Source organism: Monomorium pharaonis, chromosome 8 (genome assembly GCF_013373865.1).
Source record: "Monomorium pharaonis isolate MP-MQ-018 chromosome 8, ASM1337386v2, whole genome shotgun sequence".
In the NCBI taxonomy this organism is placed as follows: Eukaryota; Metazoa; Arthropoda; class Insecta; order Hymenoptera; family Formicidae; genus Monomorium; species Monomorium pharaonis.
The window spans coordinates 13,404,339-13,419,003 of record NC_050474.1 but is presented as its reverse complement, the minus strand read 5'-3'; the positions used below and the strand labels follow the sequence as shown (position 1 = coordinate 13,419,003).

Here is a 14,665-nt window from a genome sequence, read left to right as displayed (position 1 = left end):
TTCGATGTCGGAAATAAAATTCTTTGCACGTTTCAAACATTATGCTAGCATTACTTAAGATCAGTGTCGATGCTAGCAAATAACAGCACAAGGGACAACGTAAATGCGTAGCAAGATGCTAACATCTTTATTAGCAACATGAGAACAATTTGTGCTCATACATACATTTGTGGCTATCTGGGATGTTTATATGTTATTATAAATACCTAAATAAATATATAATATATTATATTTCTGACTACTATGGCCTTATCCGTATATATCCGTATTATTGCATATATATTTCCTTGCAACGTTGCTGCAATGTTGCATTGTAATATTGCTGCAAACGGACATTTCGCCTTTGCAGCAACGGTTTGCACTGCATGTTGCTGCAATATTACACTATAGCAGAATAACATTGCTGCAATGTTTCTGCAATGTTTTTATACTATATGGGTACCCGTTCTAATAGAAAAGTTTCAAGTTTATTGGTTAGAAGCCGATAGCCAATAAATTTCCAACTTTTTTGTAAAAATAGAATTTGCGAATACGTTTCTCTTGTGAATGAATTCAAGAATCGAGTCTCTGATCTGTAATAAAATATACGACACTTGAACTCGAATTTATAGTCGTCAGCACTTGGCACTTGGCACTCAGTCGCCTTGTTTCACGGAATGTGAATAAACAAAAAGCAACAAGATGGTAACAACTGAGAGTGCAGTCACATGAGGCCAGCGTACAGCGTACCGACGTATGGCGTAAAGGAATTAGAATAATCACAAGATTTACACCCGTTTTGTTAGTACAGACATTGGTCTAATTCTCTACCGGCCATACGCCGGTACGCCGTACGCTAGCCCCATGTGACTGCACCCTAAGTGCTAGAGACCCTTTAATTACTAAGAGACCCGACGATCCTGAATTCTGAAACAAAATGGCGATGATGTGTATAGCAAACTGCGTATATACATACTGCGTATATATTGATTGTAATTGTGATTGTGATTGAACGTTTGAAGTCCTAAATAAAGCCTTCGGCACACAATACGATTTTTCATGCTAGATCGCATACGAGGCATCTTAATACGTGTCCTGATTGGCTCGGATGATTATGTCACCAATCGTAAGCCAATCAGGATACGTAGTAAGATGCCTCGTACGCGATCTAGAATGAAAAATCATATCGTGTGCCGAAGGCTTAAGTTTTGACCCATAAATAAGTAAGGCCACCCGTAGGAAAAAATTATGCAAAAATTACTGTACAAAAAATTGCATATTTTTGTACATGAATTTCTGGGGTGAGTCCCAGATGCGCACAGTAATAAACGGACACAGACCAAATGCGTACAAACCAGATGCACACGGACCAAATGCGCACGGACCAAATGCGCACAATCACAAACCTATGTAGTGCAGAGAATGCTTGCACACACACACACACACACACACACACACACACACACACACACACACACACACACACACACACACACACACACACAGGGGGGGTGCAAGGGGGGACTTCGCCCCCTTTCCCGCACCCACCCCGTCGGTAGAGGTGCCCGAAAAGTCGCAACCCATGTGGTAAGTTTGTTGATTACTGTGTCCGTTTGGCGAAGTCCCCCCTTGCACCCCCTGTGTGTGTGTGTGTGTGTGTGTGTGTGTGTGTGTGTGTGTGTGTGTGTGTGTGTGTGTGTGTGTGTGTGTGTGTGTGTGTGTGTGTGTGTGTGTGTGTGTGTGTGTGCAAGCATTCTCTGCACTACATAGGTTTGTGATTGTGCGCATTTGGTCCGTGCGCATTTGGTCCGTGTGCATCTGATCCGTGCGCATTTGGTCTGTGCGCATTTGGTTTGTGCACATTTGGTCTGTGTTCGTTTCACTTAGCCTGCTGTGTCCGTTTATTACTGTGCGCATCTGGGACGTTTCCCAAAAATTTATACACAAAATTAAGCAATTTTTTGCATAATTTTTTTCTACGGGTATAAAACAGAAAAACATTTAAAACATAAAACATAAAACATTTAATTATTTTTATGTAATAAAAGTAATTTTTCGAAGATGTATTTTTTATTTAAATAACATAAACTGTAATTTACTTAAATTTTTTACTCAAAAAATGACTCATATCCGATGTGACTTATTACAAAATTGTCATGGCTTATTTAATAAAATAATGAAATATTTTATTTGATTTCAAACTAGAATTTTCTACAAAAAACCAGTGTTTAAAAAAGCAGTATATAACCGTAAGACTATGGCAATGCACTCTATTGTTAAATAATAAACTATCTTGTAATGTTACAATGTACTTTTTTTGTATCTTTGCCCTAGCTTTTTCGTATCCTACCGTGCACTAATAATATTTAAAATGGGAATATAATTGAGGACAGTTGATTGGTTCCGCCATATTGTTTCACAGCCAATAAAAACATATACAGAATTGTCGCGTTTCTTTGCGGCTTTCCATTTAAGGTGCCCTTACATGAGAGCGTCGAGCGTCGAGCGTTAAAGCGTCAAAAGATATGCGCATGCGTAACGCTTTGACGCAGAAAGCTGATGTGCATGCTCGTACTCTAGTGTACCCAGTAAACAAAAAGTTGTCTTAAAGCGCTCATTAAGTTAACTTTTATATGATGAAAGATGTCTTTCGGGATATCTAAAAGATATCTTTTAGTATTACTAAAAGATGTCCAATGTCCATCCAAAAAGTCGTCTTTTAGACATCCAAAAAGTTGTCTTTTAGACATCTTAAAGAGCACTTTATAACCTCTTATGGAAGTTATCTAAAAGTCAACATTAGGAGAACTAAAAAGATATCTTTAGGTTGCCTGATATAGGGTTATGATTATAATTATAACAGATTACATACGCAGTAATAATAATAAGTTAGAATAAATACTTTTTTTCTTTAAAAGAATTAAAATATTATTTAAATACATCTTTTTTAAAGAAAAAATGTATTTATTCTAACTTATTATTATTGCATATGTAATCTGTTACGATTATAATCATATATATTTATATGTAATTATAAATATATATGCATGGTAATAAATTTCATAGGATGGTAAATTTTTATTTAACAAAATTAATTATTTTTTATTATTACAAACCAAGTTTTATTACAAGTTTATATAAACATAGTTTATATCTCTTACTAGTTTATATATATATAAATATATTAATTAAAATAAAATATTATTTTTGTATATATAAAACAAAATATCAAAAATTCAAAAATATTAAAAATAAAGTAACAAAATAAATATAAAATTATATATAACATTAAATATGATTACTTCATTAATATTGAGTATATCCAGATTCATAATTGTTCATTAAAAGCAGCTATAATATTATAGCAATTGAAAATGACTGGTTCTTATTGATAAATAAGTAATTATTTATAAATAAGTAATAAAGGTATACCTTTGAAGGTATAATCCAATAAATCACTTTCAATTGCTATTTATAGCAGTTCAGTGAGCGGTTACACTTTTGCACGTATATTCAATATTTACTATGTCTACACATTACAAAAACATCACATTTAGAAAATTATAAGCGTATTAAACAAAATAATTTTGTCAAGAATATCACATTTAAAACAGTAAATATTTTAATAAAAAATAACTTTTGTTTCATTGTTAGGTCATACTGTTCATTCCTGAGCTTTATTTATACGATCACCATACTTTTGCAGCCAAAGTTGTATTCGTTTTCTCACTATTTCATCCGTAGTAGAAAACTTTTGCGTGATATAAGCTAAAAAGAAATAATATAAATTAATGTAAATTTATGATGTACACACGCGCGTGTACAAAATTATATACACATTAGGGCAAATATTAAACAATTATACTTACTAATCTTTTTGATATGTTTTTTCATGCAGTTTTCGACACCTTTTCTTTTCAACATAATTATTATTAAATTAATATCCCACGTATATACACGATAGCTGTCGATACTTAACACTCAATGACTGCAATTTTATATCTTATTTTTTCTAGGTTATGTTGTGCAGTACCCTCTCTCGAGCTGCGTTCGAAAAACTCACTCGAGTTAGCAAAGTTCTCTAATTGATGTCTTAAAATTCTGTAATTGACAACTTGAAGACAACTTACAAAAGATGTCTTTAAAGATCACTTTTCAATACGTCAAAAAAGTCATCTTTCAAAGGTGATTAAAAAGTTAAGTTTTGCATGCAAGACGTCAAAAAGATGTCAAATTGACAACTTTATAGACATCTTAAAGAGCTCTTAAAAAAGATAACTTACAAGTCCTCCAAAAGTCATCTGAATGTTTATTGGGTAGATACATATATTAATTGTATAGATACATATATTACCCAGCTAGCAAAATAACGCAAACTTTGCGCGAAGTTTGCCGCAAACTCGAGCAAATCTTTGCAACAAAATTACGACAAGGTGTGTCCGCATTGAGCTTAGCTTTTGCTGGCAAGACTTGTTGTAATAGTATGAAGCATATTTTATGCAAATAACAGAGTAAAATTTGCTAGTAAAGCATAACAACAAATTTGCAACAAGAACAAGGCAAATCTTGCTGTACACAATATGATAGCAAATTTGTGGCAAGAATAGAGCAAACCTTGCTATACATACCCAGATAGCCAAACCTGCCGAGAGCACGAACTGAAAAATTTTGACACATATTATGCTGGCAAAAGTTGGACAGCAAGCAATTACAGTTTGCCGTTTCAACTAACATTAACAGAAACACGACAAAAATCGAGTAGACTTTGCGTCACAATGTGCCCTCAAAAATGCAGCAAAAGTACAACAAAATTTAAAGACATTAACAAAACAAAAATCAGACATTGTGTGTTGACACAATATACCACTAAAAATTAAATAAAAAAACAGATATGTCATGATGTCACATTAAATTAATAAAATGTAGCTAGAAATTTGACATATTTGCTATCACGCTGCGATACCAGAAACTTGGCGAAAATACAGCACGATGTATCACATGAAGTACTGACAGCAAAAATGCAGCAGAAATCGAGCAGAGCCTGCCGTCATGACATGACGGCGAAAACGCGGCAGGTATAGACCGCGAGTTTGCTACATCAGATGTGTGATGACTTCTGCACACAGGACGCGGCAAAGCGGCATCGCGGTGGCCAATCACCGTCTTGCTTTTCTGATAATACATATATGTATTTAATAAAAAAGCAAGACGGTGATTGGCCACCGCGATGCCGCTTTGCCGCGTTCTGTGTGCAGGAGCCATGAATCCTCTATAATAGATGATTTTAGTGAGTGGGCGGTAGTAAGGTTGATCGCCCGACGTGTCTCCCGTCGAATCCCACACTTCCCGGACCTGATCCTCCCAGAAGTCTTCTCAAAGATTTCCACCTTCATATAAAAAAAAGTTCAAATTGGACGGTTCTTGCATGTGATATCATCTTGGGTTTAATTAACTCTCTGCAGTCAGTCGAAAACGCCACATTTAAATTTAAGTATATAATCATAAAATATATAATTCGTAATGTATATGTAAATTAAATATCATCAAATTTATAAAATTATATAATGTAAATTAAATGTAATAATAATATTAATAAACATATGTACATTGCATACATTAATTATTTATTTTACTAATTAAAAATTATTAATAATACGTCATATCGTGTTAAATTTTTGCTATATTTTTCCGATTACTTGTGACGACAGCTTGGTGCTCGATTTCTGCTATGTTTTTGCCGTCACAATCGATAAAGCAGATCGCGTTCTATATCTGCTGCGTTTTCGCCGGCATGTCATGACGGCAGGCTCTGCTCGATTTCTGCTGCATTTTTGCTGTCAGTACTTCATGTGACACATCGTGCTGTATCTTCGCCGCGTTTCTGGTGTCGCAACGTGATAGCATTTCATGCTTCGTTTTTGCTGTCTTTCTGCGTTTAGAGTTTAATTTGTCAGATTGTGTTCGATATTTACTATGAATTTGCTGTCATGTTATGGTAGCAGATGATATTCGATTTTTGCTATATTTCTATCAATATTTTCTGTTGATAATCTATGCTGTTAGAAACTAAGCTTAATGAGGAAGCAGCAGATTGAAATCTGCTGCGATATCATGCTCGAGTTTGCTGGCATATTGCCGGCAAGCTGCTAGCATTTTGCTTGCTGGGATAGCATGATAGCAAATTTGTGGCAAAAACAAGGCAAACCTTGCCATGCACAATATGATAGCAAATTTGTGGCAAAAACAGGACAAATCTTGTCGAAATTAAGATCAACAAAAATGAAATATTGGACTGATTAGTGAATGTGAATGGTGTAATCGTACTTGGTTCTTTGTTCTCGACGACCCCCTTTTATAAATCCAGTAGGTAAATCTTTTTCACGAGAAATGCGCCATCTCGATAGATAGTAAAGTTACCCAGAAATAAAGTTTAAAACCCGATAATGCAACCCTGTTATTTGCATCATACTATTTGCAACAAGCCTTGCCAGCAAAAACTAAGCTGCCCAGATAGCCAAATAAAAGCAACGTGTTGTTATTTTGCTGTCACTTATTCCCTATTAATTTTATCAAACTAAAGCCAAGGTGTTTCCTCAAACTGTCTGTTGTTCTGACATCATATAAAATTTTACATTAGAATTCAACAAACTGACGGCAAGTTGTCAACATGCATGCACAATTGCTGTCAATGTGACAAGTTTATTATTCCTCAATGCATGCACTTATAAATTTATAAATTCATGAAGGTTATTTGCTCTCCTGATGTTAACTTCGTTCCACGTTAAATTACAATGACAGCAAATTGTGGGCAAGTTCACAACATACATGCAGTGCATTAATTTGCCCGATATGTTTAATCTCGCTTGGCTATCTGGGTGTTTACGGACATACCTTGTCGCAATTTTGTTGCAAAAGTGTGCTCGGCAAGTTTTATTTTGTTCTTGCTACTAATTTGCTGTTATTCTGTGCTTAACAAGATTTCCTGTTCGTGCCATAAATTTATTGTTATGTCGTGTAGCAAGGTTTGCTCTGTTATTTGTTTAAATTTTGCATTTTATCGTGTCGGAGCAAATCTTGTAATTTCTCTACGTAATATTTATGTACAAGTCTTTCTCTGTTATTTGCAGCATCGTGTGATGAAAACTTTTGCCGTAAATTTGCTCGAAACTTTTAGAAAACAAAGCAACAGACAATTACTTGTCATAAAATTGTTGTCAAAATTGAAACAATCCTTGCTGTAAAGCTTTCACGATATGTGATTTTAACAGGCTTGGCTAGCTGGGTTAATTATCAAAATCGTGAAAATGTCAATTAATTATCAATATAATCAGTGGTTGTTAGAATGTATTAATATCGTCACTCAAGAATTCGAAAAACAAAGAAGGGCTAAATTGATAGCAATGGCATTAATTATAAAAATAAAAAACAAAAAAGAAAAAGAAAAATTTTGGGATGGCTGAAATTTTTAAAAAAAGACAAACACATGGATTTTATCATGTAATACTTCCTACCGTTCGACTAGAAGATCTTCGATTCCAAAATTATACTCGAATGATGACGATACAATTCGAAGAATTGTTGTCAATTGTAGGAGCTGATTTACAAAAACACCCAGACAGCACCAGATATCGTACGAATATTATACTCTCATACGTAATGTACTGTGATCATACCGAATATACGTAAAACATTCATATAACGTCTCAGTAGAATGTCATTTTGATATATCCTCAAGATAAACTTAGAATATAGCGACTGAACTTCGCAACTCCTACCGAATATACTGAGATTATATCTAATATACTCAAAACATCCGTAAAATATCCTATGATATATCTCATGTATATCTATCACATATTTCCAAAATATCCACGTAATATCGAAAGTGAATCATGTCAACGCTATCTATGATCTGTAACGTTACGCATTTTCGTCTGCCGTGTGATGCAGACACGTGGTGAAGTGTAGGGTGTGAACGTGCGAACACGAACTCACGGACAACGTGGTTTTCTCAGGAATTACGCCCAGATAACTCTGGTATGTACATAAGATATAATATAGTAACGTAAACTATAATAATATATATATATTGTATATATACATATATTATTTAGGTTATAACCTACAATTATCTGAGCATAATTTCCCAAAGCACCCCAGCGTATTCAACAGATATTACGCTTCATTTCTCGCGATAGCTTCCTGATGTGCAAAATGATTAATTCCTCTTCTTATTTCTTCTTGCTAATTCTGTATGTTTAATTCCTTGTTCCTTATTCCTCTCATTATGCATGAGCCCATATAATGTGAACATACTGTAGACATATTGTGAATATACTGAAGATATACTTTAGACATACGTATAACATTCTTAAGATATATTCGGTATATTCTCATAAACTGCCAGCGAAATTCTATGGGATAAGGCAACGCGGACATAGTACGTTATGAGTATATACTCGCCATATCACAGACGTATCTCTAATATTATACGAATATTGCAATATACTTTCGCAATATCCTATTATCGTTCTCATAATCTACATGTGCTGTCTGGGCAATATGTTGTGCGTGAACCAATAAACGAAGAACAACGTTTAATATTGACTATAAGGTATATACATAAAAATTAAAAAATTTGAGTTTAAGTAGTATAAAAAAGATGTAAATTAGATATCAAATAAATGTTTTATTTTTTCTAATGTTTGCAGATATCTTGCTGCAGGAGATAGTATAACATCTCTGTCATATCAGTATTTGATATCTTTGAGCAGCATTATAAACCCAGATAGCCAAGCCTGCAGGAACAGATTTTGAGCAGAGCATGCTATCAATTTTTGACGACAGAATGGCAACAAATTTTATACAGAGTCTGTAATATCCAACGATGTCGGCAAACTGCTGTCAGAAATCAAGCAGAGCTTGCTAACATAATCTGACAACAGATTGGCAGCAGAAATCGAGCAAAACCTGCTGATATAACTGACAGCAGATTGGCAGCAGAAATCGAGCAGAGCCTGTTGACATAACCTGTAGGTAGATCGGCAGCAGAAATCAAACAGTATGTCCGTTACTTTATAATCTTAATTGCCATTTAAATGCCAATTAAAACTTGCATTAATATGTTTCTATAGAAAAAAACGTAAGAACAAAGTTTGCGGCAGTAGAAATTATTGAGAAATTAAATTATATCATTGTCTAATACTTTTGGCCAATCCTGTATACATACATATATTTCTAATATATTAGGGATCGTAAGGAAATAAAATTATTATTAATTGTCAATACATTTTTAATAAGAGTTTAATTGTTCTCTCGCCGATATACATTGTATTGAAAGATTAAGTACTTTATTGTATTGAGCTACCGCGCGATAACGGTAAATTTGAAATAACAGAAATGATGCCTAAACTCTTATTAAAAATGTATTGACAATTATAATAATTTTATTTCCTTACGATCCCTAATTATATAAAAATATATGTATGTATACAGGCTTGGCCAAAAGTATTAGGCAGCTATATTTTTATAATTTATCTGAAGTTCTTTTATCTATATTATTTCCTATTGGTTACTTGTATTATACATAAGTTTAAAGTATATGTATAATACCGGCAACCAATAGAAAATAATACAGATAAAAGAATTTCAGATAAATTTAAAAAGCCCAGACAATACGCTTGTCAGAAAACTTTAAGAGAACTTTTTAAAGAAAACATTTAGATATCTTGGAAATGATGTCAAAATGGTAACATTTATCAGAGATATCTAAGAGAGGTCTTTGAGATATCTTATTGAAGAGTTTCATTTAAGTTTCATAAAAATGTTATCCTTATGATGTCAGCTTAATGTCTCATAAAAAATATCACACAATGCTGTCCGATTTTTGAGCCGTCCATGCGCGTCGTAGCAGAAATCAGACAACATTATAACATCCTGAATGAGAAATCCATTTGATATTTAAAAAAATTATCATAAAGATAATGTTTTCAAAAATTAGTTTGTCTACAATTACTGCGCACAAAAAAATGCACAAAATCTAAATTCATCATGTACTGAACAAAAACAGGATAATAGATGTACTATTCAATTTTTCTTAAAATATATGATCTATATAGTTAACCATCTAATTAACCATTTGAACGCTTCAAAGTATTAATGCTAAATAGATCGCAATTTCCATAAAATTATTATGGAAAAAGATAAATTTAACAATAAAATTAATAAGTAAATAAATTAATGCTATTTATTTTTAATTGTTTTGCAAAATTTAATTGTTTTTATAAAAAATAATATAATTGTGTCAGTTTATAACATATTGGTATATGTAGACAATAACAAGTACTCATACCGATGAGTCAAATTGGCGTAGCAGATAGAGTACAAGGTTCGTCATCCTAAGGTCCCGGGTTCAAAACCAGCGCAAGTAAGAATAAAATAAAATAATTTAAATTTAATTAATTAATAAAAATTTGTCCTAAATTTAGTATGTACTGTTAATAAAAATAATTTTAAAAAAATGAAATTTTTATTTTATTTTTTTATCTCTAGTTGCACTTTAAGATATCCGATTTAAGAAATCTTTTAGATATCTGCTTGATTTCTGCTGCCAATCTGCTGTCAGGTTATGTCAGCAGATCCTGCTCGGTTTCTGCAATCAATCTGCTGGCATGCCATGCCAGCAGGCTTTGTCAACAAATACTGAGCTTAATGCGGACACAGAATGCTATGGATCTGCAATGGGTATCTGATTGAATTTGCTGCCAATCTGCTCGCAATCTGCTAGCATTTTGCTATTAGGGAATATAATATGTGAAACATGTTTATCCATCTGGGAATACTTATTTCTTATAGTACTTTCTAAATGCGAAATAGATGATTGGAAAGAAATTGCAAACGATTTTGAAAATAAATGGAACTTTCCTTATTGCATTGGTGCCATCGATGGGAAACATGTTGTCATTCAAGTAATTTTTAAATTAAAAAATCTATATATGTATAATAATTTTATCAGATTATTGTAATTAAATTAAATTAAATTACAATTTTTTTTCTAGTGTCCTAATAATGCAGAATCGGAGTATTACAATTACAAAAATAGTCATAGTATAATTTTACTTGTAGTATGTGATGCAAATTACATCATACGTTATGTTGATATTGGCACACCAGGAAGGCAAGTGTTTTTAAAAACAGTATTATAGGCCAGCTATTGAAACAAAAAGGATTTAATATTTCACTGCCTGAACCATTATATGAAAACGGTCCAATTCTGCCATATGTATTGGTAGGAGATGAAGCATTTCCGTTGACAGATTACATAATGAGGTCCTCCTGCGAGGCCCACTTTGGCACTCAGATCGAGTCCATTGTGCCTCCCCGTTATCAGCTACCCTAGCGGAGCCCCGCTTCCTTCCAGAAGCGGAGCAGATCCCCCACAGGCAGCTGCCTCACCTGGTTTGGTTCCAGAAAACCTGAGCCCAGCAGGCGTGTTCTTGGTCCGACCAATGCTGGGCAGTTCCCAAGAATGTGGAGGCTAGTTTCCTCCTCTTCACCGCACAACCTACAGCTGGGCGTATCGCTTCGACCCAATTTGTGCAGGTGGTAGTTGAGGTCGCCATGGCCCGTGAGCAGTTGTGTCGCGAGCCTGGCGTTCCTCCTACCTAGAGATTTTATGCTCTTGGCCAGGTCCCTGCTGGGGCACTCCCCCAGCATGACCCTAGCCTGTCTGCATTTGCTCTCTGTTTCTTTCTTCCAGTATTCAAGATGCTGGTCCCAGAGCCAGCTCCTGATTCTCCCCCTGCCTAGGCAGAAGGAGATCCCAACAGCCTTGTTTCGGCCGCCTCCTTAGCAAGCAGGTCCGCCATTTCGTTGCCCTTGATCCCCGCGTGCCCGGGAATCCATACTAGGCCAACATCATTCTTCTCCGCCAACTCATCTAGTTAATGAGGCCATATCCAGGGAAAAGTGGAATGACTTTAGAAAAACGAATTTATAATTATCGATTATCTCGAGCGCGAAGAACAGTCGAAAATGTATTTGGTATTATGGCTAGTCAATGGCGAATTTTAAGACGTCCAATTTTAGCAAACGTTTCTACTGTAACCAAAATAATTCAAGCAATCGTCTGTCTTCATAATTGGCTTAGAAAACAAGATGTTGAACGAGAAACTTATATAACACAAGGACTTGCAGATTGCCTTTGTACAGATAGAGACATTCAAGATGGATCTTGGAGAAAAGATTTTAACGATAATTGTGCATTTAAGAACATTAGACCTACTCAAGCAAGAGCGTATTAATTATGTGCATCTAATATTTGAGACGAATTTTGCACGTACTTTAACGAAGAAGGAGAAGTTAGCTGGCAAAATATTCAAATTTACAAATAAATGATTTGTACCAATTTGTGATTTTTTATATTTTACATATATATTCTGTAAAATTTCTGTAACACATTAACATATGAATAAAGCGATATTGTTTTACATTTTTATATAATTTGTAAAATTTATAGAACAGGGCCACTATTGCATCAAACCCTTTAATTGAAAAAGGCCCAAAAGAAATAATCAAATACCATAATAGGTACAAAATTTGGTTTATTTCGGACTTTCTATAAATTTCCGAAATTGTGACAAACGTATATCCCATGGACGTCCATTAAAGGATTTTCTATGAACGTACAAAGTTGTGCCAAACGTATATTCTATGGACGTCCATCGAATGTCCGACGGACCTTATTTGGACTCTTAATAGACGTCCGAATGTCCAGAAGTGGATATCCATTGGACATACAACGGATGTCCTTGTGTACAATAATGCTCCAAAATGCTTCGCGTGACGGAGTGGCATTTTCAAACATTTCAAAGCGCTCGGAGGCGCCTCGGAAAATAAGCTGTAAAAATTTTTTTAAATGTTTCCCACTTATAATTATGCTGGAATATCATTTTTCGATAGTTTATGCATCATTTAAGCCAATAAAAAAAAAAATGAAAAAAATTTTTTGCTGAGTGGTATAACCCCTTAAGGCTCTCACACATAAATTGACATAACCATTGATCTGTTCTTTTTTGGTGCACTGCTGCACTGGTGTAGTAAGTTAGAATGAGAAAAAATATATTTATCTTACTTTAACTTGTTGCACCAGTGTAGCAGTGCAGCTAAAAAGAACAGGCCACCTAACAGTAAGGTTTTAACCAATCACGTACGTGATTCAACCAGTTACGGTTACGGTCGCCCAATCCAACGCGTCGAAACCTTACTGTATGGTTATATCAATTCATGTGTGAGGCCTTTAAAGGGCCATCTACAATGGAGAGTCGTAGGCCGTAGCAGTAGTCGTAGAAAATTTCTCCACTTCGTATTGCTTTACTGTTTACAGCCTACAGCAAACATTGAGCCAATTCATTGCATGCCCAGATAGCCAAGCGAGATTAAGCATATCGGGCAAATTAATGCACTGCATGTATGTTGTGAACTTGCCCACAATTTGCTGTCATTGTAATTTAACGTGGAACAAAGTTAACATCAGGAGAGCAAATAACCTTCATGAGTTTATAAAATTATAAGTGCATGCATTGAAGAATAATAAACTTGTCACATTGACAGCAATTGTGCATGCATGTTGACAACTTGCCGTCAGTTTGTTGAATTCTAATGTAGAATTTTACATGATGTCAGAACAACAGACAGTTTGAGGAAACACCTTGGTTTTAGTTTGATAAAATTAATAGGGAATAAGTGACAGCAAAATAACAACACGTTGCCTTTATTTGGCTATCTGGGTGCTTACGATGAGCGTTGGGGCATTCGGGATTAGTTTTTGGTCGCCTTTCTTTGATGGCCGGCTTGTATGTTATTGCTACATCGTTTTTATTCTAGACAGCATTGCCGTAGTTTTAGTGCTGTTACGGCTAAAACACTCCATTGTAGATGGCCCTTTATGCTGAAGGGCCATCTACAATGGAGTGTTTTAGTCGTAACAACGCTAAATCTACGACCAGTGCAACAGTGCAGCTAGAAAGAACAGACCAAACAATAATATACAAGCCGGCTATCATAGAGAGGTGACTAAAAACTAACCCCGAACACCTGAACGCTCATCGTAAGCACCCACTAAATTGGTTCAATGTCTGTTGTAGGCCGTAATCAGTAAAACAGTACGTAATGAAAATATTGTCTACGACTACTGCTACGGCCTCTCCATTGTAGATGGCCCTTAAGACTCCATGTATGCGGTGAGCTTTGGCAAACGCATGCGGTGACCAATCAGAATTCAAGCGCTTGCTGTGACTTGCCGGAACCCGACCTGCGCCTGGTTGCTGATTGGTCACCGCATGCGTTTGCCGGAGCTCACCGCAGACATGGAGTTTTAGTATAACATTCTACGGAACGTGTGTGTAACCCGCCTAATGTGAGTATACTCAGATAGTGACGTCATTACACAGTGATTTAAAAAAATATGCAAGTGATCACGCTTATTTTAATGACAAAATTATCTCAATATATAACCTTACTTCTAAAGTGAGTATGCGAGACTCAGTAAAGAACACGGTCTTGAAATTGCTCAGATTATAGGAAAAAACTCAGTTGAATTTCACTTGTGAGAATGCAAAAGGAACGTGCATTTAACTGAGTTATGACATCACAAGTGAGAATTATTTGAGTTTTAATAAGTAAATGG

At 34.9% G+C, this 14,665-nt stretch overlaps 1 long non-coding RNA gene across 1 annotated transcript; it reads right to left on the bottom strand.

The window, feature by feature from the left end:
- Nucleotides 1-3,468: 3,468 nt before the first annotated feature.
- Nucleotides 3,469-5,210, bottom strand: LOC118646860. Its single transcript, XR_004964276.1, has 2 exons — nt 3,849-5,210; nt 3,469-3,747 (listed from the first exon to the last, which is right to left on the bottom strand). It is a non-coding gene; the product is annotated as an uncharacterized LOC118646860 (long non-coding RNA).
- Nucleotides 5,211-14,665: the final 9,455 nt, after the last annotated feature.